Source organism: Charadrius vociferus, unplaced genomic scaffold (genome assembly GCF_000708025.1).
Source record: "Charadrius vociferus isolate BGI_N301 unplaced genomic scaffold, ASM70802v2 scaffold72, whole genome shotgun sequence".
Classification (NCBI taxonomy): domain Eukaryota; kingdom Metazoa; phylum Chordata; class Aves; order Charadriiformes; family Charadriidae; genus Charadrius; species Charadrius vociferus.
This window is the reverse complement of record NW_009647830.1, coordinates 4277195-4297604: the sequence shown is the minus strand read 5'-3', so window position 1 is coordinate 4297604 and position 20410 is coordinate 4277195.

Below are 20410 nucleotides of genomic sequence, written 5' to 3'. Positions count from 1 at the left end.
GATAGCCTCTCTTGATTCAATTTAGAAGATAAACAGGAGTGGACTTTAATAGAAGTAATCTGAATTGAGTGTTCTGAACTGAAAAGACCTCCAGACTCATCACGTCCCCCAGAGTAAGATTCTGGACAGTTATTACTGTGTTTTCCTATTCATTTCATTAGAAAAAACACTAAAAATATAGGTAGTTTAGAAAGTTTTTTTGTAAAAAGTTTTGGACAGCTGAGGTATTTAAATACTTCTAATGAGAGATTTGTCTTGAGCATATAAAATTAACTGAATTGCACTTAATTAGGTCATTGGAACTTTCTAATCTTTTTATACTTTGGAGATGGATTTGAAACTCGGTGTATGTGAAGCTGCAGCTCTCTTAGGAAAACTGGTGAGACTTAAACTTACAGCCAAGTATGTGCTGCAGAAAATATGAACCTGATCTTTTGATTTTCTTGCTCTCAGTTGCCTGTGGGACTTTTGGTGATTTTTCCATCCTAAGGAAGGCTGCTGCTTTTTTAGAAGACTGCAAGAGTTTTGTGATATAGATACACATTCAGTAGTAACCAAAGGAAGCATTTCAGCAGTTATGTTCCTGACGTAAGTTAGCTTTAGGCAGGAGGGATTTTTACAGCTGAGGCCTCTTACAGCACTATGATTTGTCTGCATGGGGTAGTAGATGTCCACATAAAAGCCCAGCAACCCCTATTGTGATTCCAAGTTTCATGCGAGTTGGATCCTTAGTGGATATAAATATGCACACCCTCATTTATGGCAAAAGATCTTTTATATGTGTTGATAGCAGTTCAAACTTCTGCTTTCCCGAGCCTTGTTTTTTTTTTATATTAAATAACAATTGGAAGTTCAACTGCACAGGTGTTACATCCCAAACAAAAACTTTGGTGCCATTGTGCAGAAGGCAATTCTCCCCTGGTTTCTTTGCTGGAAGTTTTGCATGCATGAGGTATTAGCTTGCATAATTAGAGACATCCTGAGCAAAGCTCAATAAATCTTCCTCATTTTGCTAGTTCTGCTTTGGGGGATGACACTGTTCGTGTTTTGCCGCCAAAACTTCGCATTAAGAAGAGAAAAAAAAAAATCAATTTCCACAACTAATTGATGGACTGCTGAAGGACTTTGTTCCATATCTGTGCTGACACCTTGAGGGTAACCTAAGCCACTTGCTCTATATTTGAAAGCCTAGAGAACTAACTCATATTCATGTTCTGTCCATTTATCAAAAGAAAGAGAAAAAAAATCATGAGCAGAAGCAGGAAATATTAGATGGAAGCTCAGAGTCCTTTGTGCCCAGGTGCTGATTTTTAGTCATACCTGGGGCAAGCTTGGAAAGCTTGTTTTGTTCTTCTAAAAGCAGGCAACAGAGGAAGGAGGGCCACTGATTATATTCCTCATCTGACGCAGGAAGTCTGGATTCAGTTTCTTGCTCTGCCATGACCCCAAAACCTCCAGTGATCCTAGAGTGATTTTTTCTGTGAATTAAGAAGCATCCAAACCATTTGCTTCTGCAAATGTAAATGTCTTCTCTTGACCTTGCCTGTTCTAACATAAATTCACCATAAAGCTGTATTCTGATATGCATGTTAGAAGCTTTTTTATGCAAGCACTGTAGATAGGCAAAATGAAATTGCTTTGTGGATCAAGTCTTTCTAGCAACCAGACGAGAACATGGGGTCCTGTATGCTTTTATCATTTTGCCAAGTCTGTGTGAAGGACAGGCAGAATTGCAGACTCTGTGCTAAATGTGGAACAGGAATTGTTCTCTCCATCTATTACCTCAAAAGGGGCAGAGGAGAATGGAGAGCAGCAGGACCAGGCCTCGGCATCAGTCTTTCTTGGCTGCCCGTAGGAAGGGAAATGTGCTGCAGCATTTCTATACAGGGTTTGTCTTCCTCCTCTCCTGAACAGAAATTGTAGGTTTCTCCTGGGTAGGAAAGTTGCCTGTTGCCCCGTTGAAGATCTATACAAGATACAATTTAATCCTCCAGTTACCTTTGAAAAGGAACCTCATATATATATAGATCGAATTAGCTTTTTTTTTTTCTCATGTAGATGAATTGTGTTTATATGCAATATATGTTGTGTTTACATACCAATATGTATTTATACCATTGAGGGTGGTAAACGCAAAAGACTGGGATTTTCTTTTTACTGAATCCGGACACGTTGATTTGCAATGAGGTACACCTGCAGTGTCATTCTGATCATCATTTACAGGTGTCCACAGTTTGCCTTGCTGATTAGAGCAAATTTCTTTAGACATTTTAGACCCTCATGAGTCTGGAGGTGCAAAAATCTTGTTATTGACTCTGGAGAGTGCGGTTGGCTCTGGAGCACTACACTAACCAGGGCCAGCCAGCCTAGCTGGGGCATGCAAGGTGGTGTAGTAATTTTATTTGTTGAGGTAACCAGTGATGACCATTTGGGTGATCACGAAGACTGTCCTTTTTTTTCTCCATGTTACCACTCTGAGTGCTGTACCTTCCCATGGTAACATTGCCACACTGTGCTGGGGATAGACAAGCTCATGTTGGAGTGACCTGCATGGAGACTGTAACAAGACAAACATAACTGGAGACCCACGTCACCCTCTCCACCTGCCTGAAAGTGCAGCTATACCCCTGGTTTACAACACTTTTATATCCTTCACCTTTCTTCAGGCTCATGCACCCACTGGCCTTACACTGAAGTGCATTTTTTTGACTTTGCTTTTGCCAAAAAGAGCATAATGATCAGAATGAAAGCAATACATCGAAACTCACTCAAAATGAAATATTGTTCTCCTTTATCACATTCAGATGTTTCAGCAAAACAAGGTCTTTCTGACATTTTTGGAAATCATCGGCTGGAGCCATCACTAGAATGACATATCATTTGCTGTTGTGTCAGACCTGCAAGCTGTTGCGGAAGTTAAATTCTTTTTTGGCCCTTAGGGAGCTTTAACATATCTGCTTTGGAGAGTTACACAGTTTCAGTTTGTTTGCTCACTGACATGTTTTTAGGGACTAAACGACAAGTGAAAAGACCATCTAGTTTTGGGGCTGTTTTTCCTGTTTTGTGCATATCAAGTACATCAGAGTGCCTTTGCAGACTCAATAAAACTCTGTCTAGCATGCCATTCCTTAGCAATCAACGCTCATTCCTAACACATCTGCTTGGATTTGGCTTTAATCCTTCTCTGTTTCATCTGTATTTATCAATATTTCAGAAATTTAAGTGTCAACTAGTCTCATACACTAGCATGTCTGCAGTATTGGCTTGATAATCTGAAACTTTTAGGAAAAATCTACGGTGAAATAAAATAACACAGATATATTTAGATCTGACAAATACACTGTGACTAACTGCGCCTGTTGGCATAGACATGTCATTTTATACCTTAATTTTCCTAGTGTCCATTTAAAAAAACAACCACATTTTAATGAAAGAAAACTTCCCAAGAAGAATAGTCAAAAATATTAAATTACAGCAGCATATGTATTTAAAACTATATTTGCAACATTGCAGCAATAGACTAAAGCAGTTACTATCCGTGGAAGGTTAAGAAGAATAAGCATTCTGTAATGATGTGAATGTATGTCTATTAACTGAAATTTAGAATGATATTTGGCTTGTGAATCTGAAAACTTTGATTTATCTGGTGTTGGAAAATTCAGTAAATTCCTTTAATGAAGAAATTGGTAATGAATAGTATAACCCACTAAATTGTCATGGTGGTAAATTTAAAAAGTGTACAGTGTCGTAGTAGCTCTTGTCCATAGTGAGATACCTTTTGTTTTTGAAGGTGACAACCAGTCCACAAAGCAAATGAATCACAGGATAGGACAAATTTTCTGAGATGACTGACATAATCTCAGTCTAAATCTTGAGGAAAGTAGTTTAAATGTCAAATACACACCACCCTTCACATTTTATAATAGTTCTGTGATTTTTTTTTTCCCCATCAGTATAATCTGAGCGGCTGGTTTTCCAAAGTTTAGCTATCTCAAAAGAGTTCACAGTCAGTATTAAAACAGCAATTAAACCAATTTATAATCACTGATGACTTAGGGTGGATTCACACTTGTGTTCCAGAGATAAAATGATCTTTGCCATTCACAGCGCTTTGAACCATCCCACCTCTCGTGAGAACAAGCTGAAAGAGTGGACAATTGTTTATCCATCAAAGGAAATATATGCTGCAACATCTGGCATGTTTCTGAGGTTAAGTGAAGACCATACAGGATCAGCAGTTTTGTCAGAGTTGCAACCGACTTGTTAAAAGGATATAGACTTGTTGAATTGCTATTAGTACTCAGGACAGATGGAGCTCCTGCAATTCAAAGTGCTGGAAACCTTCAGAACCAATTTCTGGGCTCACAGGATTTGCAGATCTAATGTAAGCTTAGGAACTTTTCCCTCCCTAGTGCCCAAAGAATAAAGACTTTTCTTTGTTTGTTTTCCACTAAATACTTTTTTTATTTTCCTAAAGTGCAGTCTGTGTTTTATATTAGGACATGGTGATGTCTCCAAATGTAGGGCTGGCAAGGCAGATGTGCTGTTACCTCTAGAGCATATATCTGGTTATGCACTACTTCCCCCTTCTCTTTTAAGCTTCTGCAAGGGAATTTCTTGGGAAATTTAAGAGTCATCTACTTCCCCATTCACTCAATGTGAAACACTCGCTATGAATATTTCTCCAGTGAAGGTCTAAAGTCGTGAACTACAGTCTTCTTTTCTGCAGATGAACTCAAATGTCACAGAGAGAGCAAGAGAAGTTATCCCAGAATATGCGCAACTTCTCTTAAGCTGTTTTGTGGACTCTTCTCCTTTTTATTTCTCATTCTGTTTCAAGGTTCAGCTGAAGTTGGCGTGATTAAAACATTAATGTTTCAGACCCCCCTCAAAATGTGGAAAACTCTATGTTAAACAGTAGAGTCCTTTAAAAAAGGTATTTGTTAGATAGGCTTTTAAGGCTAAATTAAAGTTTCTATACACATAACAATGTTAAAACATCTTAATAAAATGAAGCAGTTAGAGGTTTTACACCAGTAAGAGATAAAGTTGTAGTGTGGCAGGCAGCTTCAAGATATCTCTTTTTTACATTATTCCAGCCTTTGTACTGATACTATTCTGTCTGTGCTATCACAATAAACATAATTGTTTGCTGATTTGTGGTAACAAGGCGAGGAATAAGACCTAAGGAGTAACAAAAAGAAAAAGTAACTGATACTGTTGTATCTTGTCTACTTTTGCTTTTTGTCATTGGTTTTGATTTCTTCCCCATAAACCTTTCCTTAATTTTTTTCCTTTCTGAAAATTACCTCTCCCAAATCCTTAATCCACCACAAATCTTGTTTTTAAAAGGCCCCCTTAAATATTTTGTAGGCCTCCTATTCACTTGGGGTCTTCAAAATGGGAAGGGCTGGCATCTCAGTGAAGAACAGCCCCTCCCTCCTGCGACAGGACCCTGATGTACTATTCTGATTTGGAACACATGCCTAGTGTGACCGACCCCTTCTTTTCCATGATATAAACATATAGTTATCTGAAATTATGTTGGGCCATCTTTGGAGCTGCGGGAAATGTTCATTTTCAAGTAATTTTTTCTACTCTGTCAATAATACACAGTAACTGTTCACAACAATAGGAAGTAATTCGGATATGAAATTAATGGATTTCCCTGTTACCTCAAAGTGGACTTTTGCTTCTAGCCTTTGATAGAACCACTTTATTATCAAGCTTCTGACTGCTCGATATAGCTAGTGTCTCAGACTGGATGCTGGCAGAGACTTATGAATTTTATTAATGATTGAATAACTAATGAGAAAATGCTGTAGACCTTGAAGATTTTTAAATTAATCACACTTACCTTAGAAGACTTCTGCCCTCTTCTTCTGATTGCAGATAGAATATACTTCAGCTGAGACATTTTCCTACTGATTTGATTTCTATGGGATATTTTTTTTGCTGCTCTGGAAATCAATTACTTGGATGACATAATAGGCCCCCATTAATCTGTATGGAGCATAGTACAATCTGTTTCAATGCAAGCCAAGGAGGCCCAATTGGTGTAAATTATAGAGTCACTCAGTTTGTTGCTATTTATAAAATTAGTCACCTGCAGCATCATCCTGGATGAAGACCAGTGGATGAAACAATGTTGGAACAAACCTTTGAGCACTTAAAATATATAAGACACGGTGTTTCCCCTTTGTGTCTGGAAGTTGCACATCTCTTACTTTAAGGATAGGAAGTCTCACTGCATTTATTCTGAACCAAACATAAAAAGACAATAACAACATTTTAAAAGTGAGATATTTTATTTCCCTAGCAAAAAAGTTATCTCTCTCTGTTCCTCTCAGTTATTGAAAACAACAAAATTGCAATTAGGAACTTGGAAGATGAATATAGAAATTTTGCAGACCTCGAGGATTAGAAGAAAAGCAATTCAACTTTTTCTTTTCTTGTCCAAAATCTGTCTAGCATATCATCCAAGTTATACATACCAAGGAAAAATATCCTCAAAAGGTGGTGGGATTAATCTATTATATGGTTTCTGTTTACACATAGTAATCATGACTTATAGTTCTGTTTTTTTTTGTAAGCAAAAAAAGTTATGATTTTCTCTCACCTAATTTTCTGTAGACAAGATGAAAGAATGAAAGATTTCACTGTTTTCTATTACTCATGATGACTATTACATTAGTTTTGTTTTTCTAAAGAGACTATACACATTGCTATCACGACAAGACCTGTTGTAGCATTAATAGTAACAAGCCAATGTAAAACTTAATTAGATTCATTCTCATTTGGTGATGTTAAATTTACATTCACATCTGTGAAAACAGAATTTGTCCAACATGCTTTTCATGTAACACAGAAGTTCTTTTCCTCTTAGTAGCTGTTTGACCTTATAAGGCAGACGATGCTTTGTGCCACTAACAGGTACCACTTTTACTGGGCATGAATCAGTTAAGCAGTGCCATGCTAAAGCTGATAGCATTAAGAAGGTTTGTCAGCTGCTTTTGTTCAAAGCGATGCAGCTTAAATGTCAAGTGTGTACGCATGAATATATATTTTTATACATATACATTTACATCTATAATTTAGAAACAGCTTACTGTAGCCTTGCACAACATAGAGCCGAAAAGTGAATTGATAATGCAGACATACTTGGACTTGTTTTAATGAATTTATTTAATGCATGGGTGATTCTCAGTGTCAGAATGTGATTGTAAGCATTTGAGATACGTCCAGCTGATTCCTGGCAAAAAAATGTTGATTCTTACTTGACTCGGTGTTACTACTCACTGTGAATAAGCAATACCTCCTGTCAAGAAAAAGGGAGTTCTGCTGGAGAAAGTTACTTTATCAATAATTTTGATTAAGTGACTTCTCTCTAACTGAAAATCCTGATCTGGTGATGGAGTGCCAACAGTCAACAAGTGTTCATAGATGTCTGAAATACTATGATGAGCTGAGACCATTTTGATTGGAACCCTAATTTATGCACTATCTCATTGGTGATCTGGCCCAAGATCTTTTCTCCAACTGTGACTGGTGCTACTAGTTGGAATTGACTAATTGATGGAGTTTTGGTTCATGCTTGAGCCACAAAAAACAAAGGGGTTAAAAATTCAGGCCAGATCAAGTCAAAGCAATATTCTCAGTGGAACAAAGAAGAAACAAAGAGATCAAACAAGTATAATTAATTTTTATTTTACATCGGCCTGAAATATTTCCGGGAACCCAAAATAAAATGCTATGCTTTGTTTTCAGGTTATTTAGCCTTTTCAGATACAAAATAGACAGCGTTTTCAAAATAAAATTTCAGAACAAAATGCTGAAATTGTTATTTAGCAAATATCTAAACTAAAGGACTTTCTGAAACAATTAGTTGCATTAAAAACTCAGACCAATTGAAAAATGTTCTCTTCTAATAAACATGCATCTAGTTGTGTATCAAATCTGCAAATCATTCCAAAGTAATTTTCTGTATGCAAATTATACAGATTTTTTGGTTGTTTCTTTTTTTCCACATTTTTATGAATATTCCCAAAAGAGCAGGTACATAGTTATCTGGCCACGGAGAGTGCTTTATTCTTAGCTCACATTTTTCCAGATATTGGTTTATCTTCAGAAATATTAAAAAATTTCCCTTGCTTTGTATCTTTCTTTTTTAAATGTTCAGGTTTTTAGCTATTTGCAGACCCCTCCTGCTTTGAGCAGGAGATTGAAGTAGAAACCTCCTGAGGTCCCTTCTGACCTGAACAGTGTTGTGGTTCAATCTGTATGATCAATCCTTGTACATACCTTTTTAAAGTTTCCTTTTTCTGGAGTGTACTTTCTTCTTATCACCCCCTACAACAACCTGAAAGGTGCTTGTAGAGAGGTGGGGGCTGACCTCTTCTCCCTGTTGAAAAGTGATAGGACAAGAGGAAATGGATTCAAGTTATGTCAGGGAAGGTTTAGACTGGATATTAGGAAACATTTTTCCACTGAAAGGGTTATTGGACATTGGAATAGGCTGCCCAGGGAGGTGGTGGATTCTCCATTCCCGGAGGTGTTTAAAAAAAGGGTAGATGCGGGGCTTAGGGACATGGTTTAGAGGTGGTTTTGTCAGGGTAGGTTGATGGTTGGATTTGATGATCTTAAAGGTCCCTTCCAACCTTAGCGATTCTATGATTCTTCCCTACTGAGGGAATAAGACAGAAATATTTCACTCATCCCAATAAACGGCCTTCACAACTCAAATTCTTTAATTATATACAGAACTAACATATAATATAGCACCAGAGATTTATTTTTCAGTGTGCCTGAACTCAGACTGGTCAAGCTACCATGAGGAGCAAGAAAGTTGTTCATCTTACTGGGCTGTTCCCTCAACTTTAGGCTTATTAAGCAGGGATGTCAGTGTAGAGCCACCAATGTTTGCTGTGGGCACCTTCACCTGTGTTCCTTAACATCTCCCTAAAGTATTTAGAAAAAGCAATCTGCAATACTCATGTTAGTACAAGTGAGAGAGAGCAAAAGGGACATCTTCTCTGTTTTGTACCACTTTTAGGAAGGAGGTGTCAGTTTGTCTCCATTGCCCAGAAAGAGAGCCTGCATAGTTACTGTAGCCCAGGCAACTAACTCCTATGTTGCCAAACTTAGGCTGTGTGGGTCTCATCTCCCATTACTATTGTGAAGATAAAAGTGGAAATCTGGAATTTAGAGCATTCATTGAACATCACCAGAATCTTGGACCCTTAAGACCCATAAAATATTTTTGTAAAATCTCCCTGATTGAGTCATCTTTGAGACACTTACCCTAATCCAAGACCACAATCAAAATCTCTACTCTAGAAGGGCCATAAACAGTGACCTCCAAAGCTTTCCAGACATCTTTAAAGATTTTATTTCGATTAGAATTTTCAAGGTGTATCTGTGATGAAATGATGAAATTGTAAATCCTATGTAACCAAAGGAAATCAAATATTACAGGATATCACAATTTAAATACTAGTGTGATAGACACCTAGTTTTACTGCTAAGTGCATATTTCTTTGCCTGTGAAGACATTAAAGTGCATCTATTGTGACTTCTACTAAGAAGGGGAAAGTTAGTGCTCTTCATCAGAAGAGTGAAAAAGAAGGAAAGTATGAGGGAATTAGATTAATCGGTTTAACTTTAATTCACAGAATAAATCTGGAACAGTCTGCATCACCTAGAAAGCAAGGGAGAAGAGCAGCATCCAACATAGACTTGCCAAGAACAAATCAGAGTAAATGAAACTCACTGTTTCAATGACCAGGTAACACGTCATATGGATAGACGAGGAGAAGAACTCATGTACCTTTACTCAAACAAAGTTTTTGACACAGTCTCAGTTGGTATTCTCATACCCAAGCTAGGAAAAACATGGCCTTTATTCTATTGGCACAAAACTGATTAGATAACCACACCACAGAGAAGTTAATAAAGTCTAATTACGCTCAGGGTTCTGTGGGGGGTCTGCCTTAGATCTGCTTCTGTTCAAGGTTTTCATTAGCAAAACAGATGGTAGAATAGTCAGAATGCTCATTAGTTTTGCATATGACACAGTGATAGGAAGGACCTCAAATGTGTTGGAGACTAACAGTAAAAATAAAAATCCAGAGAAATGGACTGGAAATATAGGATGTAACTCATCCTAGACAGGGGATGAGGGGAGGGTTAGAGACAAGGGCAAGATACTGCAGGAAAAATCAATGATACAAATTCAGGATGGTAAACATCAGGAAGCAAGTTCTTCAAAAAGATCTTAAGACTATAGTGGATCACAAACTGGGTCTGAATCAGCAATGCTATATTCTTTTGAAAAGACAAATATTCTGCTCATGGTGTACAAATAGAGATATAGGCTACAAGATGCACACTATGATCAGAGGTTGTAGAAGCCATGAGCTAGGAGGTAAGATTGGAAGAATGGATGCTATCAGGCCTAAAATAAAAAAGAGAGAGGAGGATGTTAGTGGTGGTTAAAATCTGCAGAGGAAAAAGGGAAGCAATACTGTTCTTTATATGCACAATGAATGGGACAAGAAGGCGGTTAAATTGACACAAGAAAGATTAAATTAATTAGAAATATTTTGTAATAATAACGCTAATTGAGCATGGGAACACATAGATTGGGAAGACTGGATACTCTGTCACTGCAATTCTTTAATGAAAGTTTAGCTATACATCTTTCAGAAATGACATCGCTATAGCTAATCCTCCTTAGAGCATTGGGATCGATCAAATTGGCTTGCGTTTTTGAGTCTGCTGGGAGGTCACAGCACAATAGGTAAAACAAGGACTGTGCTTTTCTTATGTGCATTGCTGTAAAACTGAATTTTACTTATCTAGCATGTCAGTATTGGACATTAGTGCATCATTTCAGTATGGCTGGACACCTACATTTTAGTGTATTTGCTTTCAGATGTTCTGCTTTTGCTTAATTGAGATAGAACTGAAGTTGGACATTATAACTTACCTCAGTAGCAGCAGCTGCTCATCACTGCCAGTTCTTGACTCTTAGAAGTGTTTTTCCATAAGTGTAGCTACTAACACTGGTGCATACTGCTGTGTTTGGTCTATTGGTTTTCATATTTATTCTAACTGTTTGTACAGCATCCAAATATGGTGGCCAAAGAACAGGAGTAATTAAAAAGATGTAATTGCATGAACACCAGTGTTTATAGCTATATGTAAATGCAGAAATATCGGCTAAAAATTGGTAAGAATTTTATCTCTGTTAGACTGGAATGCGCATAAGTGACTTTGATGACTTTAAAGATATTTAGAAGCACTATAATCCCACTCTGTTTTCTAACTGCAGCATTTATCTCCCTGTAACAACCTTGGTTTATGGGGTCCAGGATCAATGAAACCATGGGCTTCTGTCTTGTATTGGGTCACCTTTTTAACCAAATTAATACTAAGGTTGTGGTGGAAGCTCATGCTCTGTCTTTCACATTGGGTGAGGACCCTCTCTGAAAAAGCAGGTTCTTGAGAGCCCCACAAGGCATGCTGCCTGCCTGAGGATTTCCCAAAGTTAGGGCATCCAGAAAGTTTTCCCTTGTTTGGGTACCCTTGTGTCTAAAGCAGGGATAACTCATGGTGCAGCCTTTCCCTCAGTGGGGTGTTATCTAAACTCCTCACTCAGTCAGGTCTTTTGTTTTTTTCTGTCTTGAAACTCACAGGACAGGGTGTACAAGTCAGGTATATATCAGAATGTGTTAAAGACTTCCCTGTATTATTATTGGACTGCAAACTTCCCAGCATTACCATAGCCTTTGTTTCCCCAAAATTGTCTATACCACCCTGTCAAAATGCACTCAACACCTCACTTGTGTTCCTATACAGATTAACCTCAGTTGTCTCTCTTTTCCTCTGTTCCCCATCATATTACTCCTTGTTCCTTCCTGTATTCCCACCTACATTTGTTTAGCCTGGAGGCTGGCCAAGAGATGATATCTGCTCTGGCTAGTCCAGACCCATGTGCTTGTGAAATGGTCAGACTGGTGCTTCCCTTGTTTGGGTAAATGGCTGGTGCCTTTTCGTTAAGGATCTGTGACACAGATTTAGGCCCGGAGCTGGCCCACAATCTGTGTGCACTAACTGATCATAGCCACGTCTGTGGGTAAGATTTCCTTTGCCAAGCTGGAAACAGTTGGTCACGGACTGAGTTTTTTGGCTGGGACTGGCAGATAGACTTCCCCCTCCTTCAGACTGATGGCACAAGAAATCCTTCATTGGGGTAAACAGACCAAGTTTTCCCTCCACCACCTCCCCAGCTTCTTACATAAACCTATTTAGTCTGCTAGTTGTAGATCACACGAAGAACCGAGTAGCAACCCTTCCTATTCCCCACACATACCTGTATTTGCCATGTATGTACTGTTGTACATCTTAACAAATAGGCAGTACCTCTGCTAGGCAGGACAAGCAGTGGAAAAAGAAATGTAGAAACAAAATCTGGGATGAAAGGAGACAGCAAAAATCACTTCCAAAATTTGATTAAATGGAAGGATCTGAAGGCTCATTAGCAGTTTTACTGAATTTAAGATGGGTATTTTTATACCAATGAGAAGAAACTGGAGACCAAATTACTCTGGTTGAGTTTCAGTTAAAAAAAAAGAAAAGAAAACAAAAAAATGTTGTCTACATTGTTCACCTGATGTCTATTATTTAGTGAGTCATAAGCCTTTCATTTATAAACAGAAATGTTCTTAGAATTTGAGAAACAGAAAAATATTTTCTGCAAAACTACTTCTGGAAGAAAAGCACTCTTGACTAAAAATATATCCTCAGCATTGTTTGAAAAGTCACAGAATCACAGAATGGTAGGTGTTGGAAGGGATCTTCAGAGATCATCTAGTCCAATCCCCCTGCCAAAGCAGGTTCACCTAGAGCAGGTTGAACAGGAACACATCCAGGTGGGTTTTGAATATCTCCAGAGAAGGAGACTCCACAACCTCTCTGGGCAGCCTGTTCCAGTGCTCTGTCACCCTCAAAGTAAAGAAGTTTTTTCTCATGTTAAGCCTGTGTTCTAATCTGTGTCTGCTGCCCCTTGTCCTGTCACTGGGCACCAGTATAAAGAACCTGGCCCCATCCTCTTGACACCCACCCTTTAGATACTTATAAGCATAGATAAGATCCCCTCTCAGTCTTCTCTTCCCCAGGCTAAACAGACACAGGTCTCTCAGTCTTTCCTCACAAGAAAGGTGTTCCATTCCCTTGACCATCTCCATAGCCCTCTGCTGAATTCTCTCCAGTACCTCCCTGTCTTTTTTGAACTGGGGAGACCAAAAGTAGACACAGTACTCCAGATGTGGCCTCACCAGGGCAGAGTAGAGGGGGAGGATAACCTCCCTCGACTTGCTGGCCACGGTCTTTTTAATGCACCCCAGGAGACCATTGGCCTTCTTGGCCACAAGGGCACATTGCTGGGTCATGGTCAACTTGTTGCCCACCAGGACTTCCAGGTCTCGCTCTGCAGAGATGCTTTCCAGCAGGTCAACCCCTAACCTGTGCTGGTGCGTGGGGTTATTCCTCCCTAGGTGCAGGACCCTACGCTTGCCCTTGTTGAACTTCATTAGGTTCCTCTCCATCCACCTCAGTGCCCTTTAACAGAGTCACCCACTACAAGCACTTGTCGTTTTTTAAAATATCTACTGTGTGCTGCTGGTGCAGTTCCTCCTGGCAGATGTTGCTCCTGGGTGTGTAAAGCTGTTAAAGCTTCATACCTGTTTTAGGTTGTGATTATTATGTGAGTATTATACTAACCCAAGGCAGTATAACTTGCTTTGGCATTAGCTACAAAACTCTTTCAGTTTACCTCTCTTGGCACATAAACTAGGGAGCATTGTGCTACAGAAAAGGGAAGGGGCCAGAGTGCCTCTTCTTTTATCTGTTAATTTCTGCCATCCTATTTGTGAGTGTTTCCTGGTCCTTTTTCCCCAGCTGGATGCCGTGAGCTTCTTTTAATGAATGGGTGTGCAAGAGGTCATGGTGTTGTGCTATGTGTGTGTATTATTTTGAGTTCTTGCAAGGGGTCAGTCAGGTGTGTGGAGCTCACAGTCACAGAGCACTGGTTTCAGCATGAAATCGTCTGATGGACTTTTTGGTGTAATCTGAAGTCAAAAGAAATTTCTTGTAAAACCCTTAATCCCTGAGCACAAATTGTCTCATAAATATTGCTCAGCCTTCACCAAAGAAGGTGGAAACAAATTTCCATTATGTGTCATTTTTACATACAAAAGGCAGTATTCTCAGTCCCAGCTTTGAAGGAAAGTAGTTCCAATGAAATCCAGATTGGACGAACTGCTTTTCAATATGCATATTAGGACCAAATAAGGATCTTTGCCTGGATAATGTTATAGACAAACAAAAAGCTGTCCAGTTTTAACATTTTCCCCCCAGAAATGTATCAATGGAAATGATTCTGGATCTCCTTAATATAAATTATATATAATTAATAATTTAATACTTGGGCCTGAAATGTTGGCTTCTTTTGCCCCGATGAGAAGAAGGATTTTGCTATTTCCTGCCAGGAGCTCTGTATGTGGATTCAAGAACAAGCAGTTCATCCCATGACATTTCCTTACGCTCAAACAGACAAGGTGACACATAAAGCCCAGGGGCAAAGGGAAACCTGATAGCTATATAGCCGAGCTGGAGTCGGAAGTGGTGAATTCCCTGGACCACAGGGAAAGCTTCCTGTTCTTTGTAGATGAGCCTATTATTGGAATACACTTGCCTGCAGTTAATCCTCAAAGTAATTAAATGGAAAGGAAGCAATTAAATCACTGAAAAGGAATTGCATCTGGTTCAGAGGGAAAAATCCAGGCCTAGGAAGTATTTCAGTGATAGCTGGATGTACTCAGTGTAAACAGGTATCTTCCTGTTTGCACAGATAATTAACATTTATATGCTAAGAATATCTTGCGGTAATCAAATGAGGTTGAAAAGCAGAAGTTGTCATTATTGTGGCCTATGAAGAACTAAGCAGAGAAATGTTGGTATTTATTTTTCCTATTATGAGATAAAATTAAAACCCGTGCCCTGTACCTTCATCTTGCATACACATTAGCCCAGCACCTTGAAAGCCAGTAAAGCAACGTTCATACACATCTGTTGAGACAACCTAGCTCAGCATTTCAGTAAGCCAGTAAGCACATCCCAGAGAAGGAAGACAGTAAAAATGAAAGTGAAGGACATGATTCACGCAAGTGTCCAAAGAGAAAGATTAGCCAAGTTCAGAAGAAGCTTGGAGTGAGTCCTTAAAATTGTCAGGGCAATGCAAAACAAGACAGTATACTTCAAAGATTGACAGAAATCTTTAAATAAATACAGTTTTGAATGTGTTGAAAGCACTGATTGCTTTAGCATTCTCTTTTGCACTTGTTGGTATCTGCAAGATAGGGAATATTACTTTATTTTTAAAGTGCACCTTTTGCTCAGGCTGTAGCAAGGGATCCCATATATTGCTCTAGTCTATAGGATAATTGCTGGAAAGCCATGGGGAAGATCTTGGAAAGATATGCTCGTTAAAGTTCTGACTGAAACTTTTGTGTTTGTAGTGCTAGAAAACAGGTAGTTAAAAAGAAACTGTGTTCATTAAAAATCTATAGTAGAGAGCAGAGGTTCTATTGTAAGAGGATAAGGAACCATAAGAGCTTCTCTTCTTTTCTTTGTCTTGCTTATGTCTTTTATGTTTCTTTTGCCCTGTTCCCTGGTGTTATACAGGATCTCACTGTTTTCACTGTTGCTGTCACCTAAGAAACTGGAAGCTGGGCTGGCTGAAGGTAAAAAGTGTTGTCTTGATAATGAGTGAACAACTATAGGTAAAGTAGGATAAGCCGCCTGGGACACTAGCAGTGAATACTGGTAAGTGATGTTCGCTGTGGCTGAGCAAAAGGGAGTGATACAGAGAAGAGAGCTGACATGGTTAAAACAGCAGACTCAAAAGCATACTCGTACAAAAAGACGAGCAAGAAAGAAGCTGGTGGTAGGAACTAAGACCTGAGAGGAAGAGGGTAGGGATAAGAGTTGTAGGTGTTTAATTGGACAAAAAAGGTCACGTCTGACAGGTGATCCAGTGGCAAAGATGCAACCTTTTGTCTTAGATAAAGATAGATCTGAGCTGAAAAAAACTGCCCAGACTATTGATCTGGCACACAAACATTTGCTGCTGGGGCAGGGAGATGAGAGTGACGGTTTGGGGAGAGAACAGCAATACTGACTGACCTTTGGTAGCAAATGTTACATACCTACCTCTTCATCACTTGCTGGCAAGAAAAGAAATGTCATTATGTGTTACATATGGAGGACCAAACTTGACTTTTGAGTCCACATTGCTGTGCTCCGATTGTTATTGGCCCAGATCCAAAAGAGGTCCTTGCTGCAGCCAGACCTAGAACCTTACTTTTTATCTTCTATCAGTCTTTACCTTGCTTCAGTTTATCTCCTGCTTTCATAGACTCAAATGCAAGACGTCAGTCAGCTACATTATCATTTCACAGAATTCACAGAATTGTTAGGGTTGGAAGGGACCTCTGAAGATCATCTAGTCCACCCCTCCTGCCAGAGCAGGGTCACCTACAGCACGTTACACAGGACAGCGTCCAGGTGGGTTTTGAATGTCTCCAGAGTGGGAGACTCCACCACCTCTCTGGGCAGCCTGTTCCAGTGCTCCACTACCCTCAAAGTAAAGAAGTTCCTTCTCATGTTAAGATGGAACTTCCTATGTTCAAGTTTATGCCCATTACCCCTCGTCCTATCACTGGGCGCCACTGAAAAAAGACTGCTCCCATCCCCCTGGCATCCTCCCATTAAGTATTTGTATGTATTAATAAGATCCCCCCTCAATCTTCTTTCCTCTAGACTAAAGAGACCCAAGTCCCTCAGCCTTTCCTCATAAGAAAGGTGCTCCAGTCCCCTAATCATCTTTGTTGCCCTTTGCTGGACCCTCTCCAGCAGTTCCCTGTCTTTCTTGAACTGGGGAGCCCAGAACTGGACACAGTACTCCAGATGCGGTCTCACCAGGGCAGAGTAGAGGGGGAGGATGACCTCCCTCGACCTGCTGGCCACACTCTTCTTGATGCACCCCAGGATGCCATTCGCCTTCTTGGCCGCCAGGGCACATTGCTGGCTCATGGTCATCCTGTTGTCCATCAGGACTCCCAGGTCCCTCTCCACAGAGCTGCTCTCCAGGAGGTCAGCCCCCAACCTGTACTGGTGCATGGGGTTATTCCTCCCCAGGTGCAGTACCCTACACTTACCCTTATTGAACTTCATAAGGTTTCTTTCTGCCCAACTCTCCAGCCTGGCGAGGTCACGCTGTAAGGCAGCACAGCCTTCTGGCGTGTCAGCCACTTCTCCCAGTTTTGTGTCATCAGCAAACTTGCTGATGTTACACTCTATCCCTTCATCCAGATCATTGATGAATATGTTGAACAAAACTGGGCCCAGTACTGACCCCTGAGGGACACCACTTGTTACTAACCTCCAACTAGACTCTGCGCCACTAACCACAACCCTCTGAGCTCTATCTGTAAGCCAGTTCTCAATCCACCTCACTGTCCATTCATCTAAGCCACACTTCCTAAGCTTTCCTGTGAGGATGATGTGGGAGACAGTGTCGAAAGCCTTGCCAAAGTCAAGGTAGTCAATTTCCTTCAAGATCAACCCCTTGAGCTATACATCTTCATTGCTGTAATACAGGTAGTACAGTACTTGGATGTTTAGTTCCCCATAAACTCCTGTCTACCTGTGTTAGACTTTTATAGAAAGTAATTTTAATATTCAGGTTGCAGGGTGTGGAATTTATGCAAATGGGACATATTAGTATATCAGATAATAGATAGTTAATTGTGTGGCTCTCACTGTGTAATATTCCCTTGCATTCTTAGGGACTTGTGTGGCAGGACCAGTACAATTGAAGTTTGTGTGGTACTTCCAGAAAGGTCCAGTTTTTGTACTCACCTAAGAGTGGTCATGGCAGTTGACATTTTTTGTGTTCAACACTGCCACGTGCTGTTTTATTTTGCTTTCTATTCAGATGTTTGCAAAAGGGGGTATGTCTGCAGGAAATCAGGTTCTTCAGCCTATGCTGGAAAGGTTCTTTCTCAGTAGCATTAGGATTCTTACCTTTGAGGCAAGGACTAGCAATGGGGTAACAGGCAGCCTTTGAATCAAGAATCTTCTTTCAACTGCCTGTGATCTTTGCCAAGAAGGTTTCAGAAGGTTTCAGAAAAATTTCTGTTTGTTCAGTAGAGACTACTGAGACTTTAATGAACAAACCCCATTCCTCCCCCATGCCATCTGCAGCAACATGCTAGAAATCCACTGAACTGCCAGAAAATTATGCTCCCTGTGTAAATGCAGGTACTGCAGCTGCCTACCATGGCTCAGTGGGATGCTGGGCATAAGGAAGAAGAAAGAGAGGGTGGGAGAGGAAACTGCAGGACTCGGCAGTTAGAAATGAATTGGGAGCATAGAGAAGGAGGAATGGAACCAGAAATAGGGAATATAATTTAAGACTACATCTCCATATATATACACATGAAGAACTGAACTGAAGTTGATCAGGTAGCTTTAATAGTGTAATTTCTTAGTTCTGGTGTCCCTTTCTGTACAACCTTGATGACCTTTTAGGCTTAGTTCTGCTGCCCATGCTTCGGCACTTACGGCTATTTGCAAAGCCCTGGACTATCCGCGGAGAGATGACAGATATAACACAGGAGCCGCAGAGTTGTGCGCTGCTACAGCCAAGCAGGATACCCCGGAGTGTTTCACATGGTACTGGACACCTTTGTAAGGGCACATGTATTGGTTCCTCAGAGTATTTTCTGGGGAGGTAATACATGTTCTTAGGGTGTTAAGTGCCATTTGTGTTACTCGGAATCAACAAGGAAGGTTCCCCCCTTGCACTGAACTCCACGTCCGGCTCTGCTGCTCCAGATCGGCATTTCTAAGCCATCCTGGCATGGCTGAAGGAGGGCTGCAAACACCCATTAATTCTTGCTGTTGCGATGTTTTCAAGGGAACTGTTGTGAAGTTGACATGACTGAATACTACCTTAAGGTTACTTGAGTTTATGGTGAGACAATTGGTTGGGATGCCGGCTACTCAGTTTCCTCTCTTTCTTTTTCCTATTTCTCAGAATAAGCCTTTGATATCTCACTGAGAAAGGGAACAGACTGAGTACTGTAGTGTAAGATGCTTTATGACTTTGTATGAAGAGCAGAATTTGGCAAACAAATTTTTTTCTGGGTGGATTCTTGCATTTAGACCCCTTATAAATACCATCTGAATTTACCAGTCCCAAAGTTGTGTCAAACATAGATGTTGATCATATTCTAGTTATTTATTCATGCAATGTTTTCTTTCCTTTTCAACTCTTTTGGATTCCTACATCACCTCGAATACGTTCACTCCTGCTGCAGCTGGACTGTTGCAAACAAGTGGCACCAAAACAATTTTGAAGTGAATACGCAGCTGTTTTCCTAGGAGTGGTGTACACTGTCCACAGGAACGAAACCCACAAGGCTTTATCTGGAACCCTAAAGGGCCAGCTAAAAGGCTTGTGCTGGGGGAGAATACAGGACTCATGGAAGATTTAGGTCAATTATTTCTCTGTTCCCGTAGTGCTAGTCTTAGGGCTGAAATTGAAGATAACAGCAGGTAGTCCTCAGTGCTGTTAAACTTCATTTATTTTGGAGTGGTGGCAATAAAAGGCCAATTTCATTTACATTTTCAGCCATTCCTAACTTACTATACCTGAGGAATGGCTTCCCGAAGGTGGGTAGCGAGCAGTTATCTCTGCAGTATGCTATTCTGGCTACTGTGAAGAGGGAACACGAACACAAAAACTGCCAGTTGGATTGCTGTGGTTTTGCTAACTGTAGAGTTTGTCTTACTTTATGGCAGGAGATGCTGCATCCATGCTGCCATTGTGCTGTGTGGGGAAGGTACAGCCTTGGAAATGTTGAAGATTGGTTGCTTAGTCTCTTTGAGAGCAAATAAATAAACAAAAATATATTTAAAACTGCCTCAAAACTGTGGCAACATTTCAGTAATAGACGCTGAATCAATATATCAGTGACACTGCAAAATCCTCCCCTTTTCTCTCTGAATCCTGCAATGAATGAAATTCTTGCAGCCTCAAAGTGTGGAAAACTTATGATTCAAGCTTGTTTTTTTCCACAAGTGTCATGTAACACTTTGAAGAACATGGTGCAGCTGCTAGGCAAGTCGGCTAAAGCTGCAGGACTAGTGAGTACAAGAGTGAATGCATCAAGCAAGCAAAACCAGACAAGCTGCAGTATTTCATGCCCTTATAAATCAGAATGCCTGCTCAGCCTTTGCTTTGTGCTATAGGGGAGGAGATGATGCATAGCAACTAACAGAT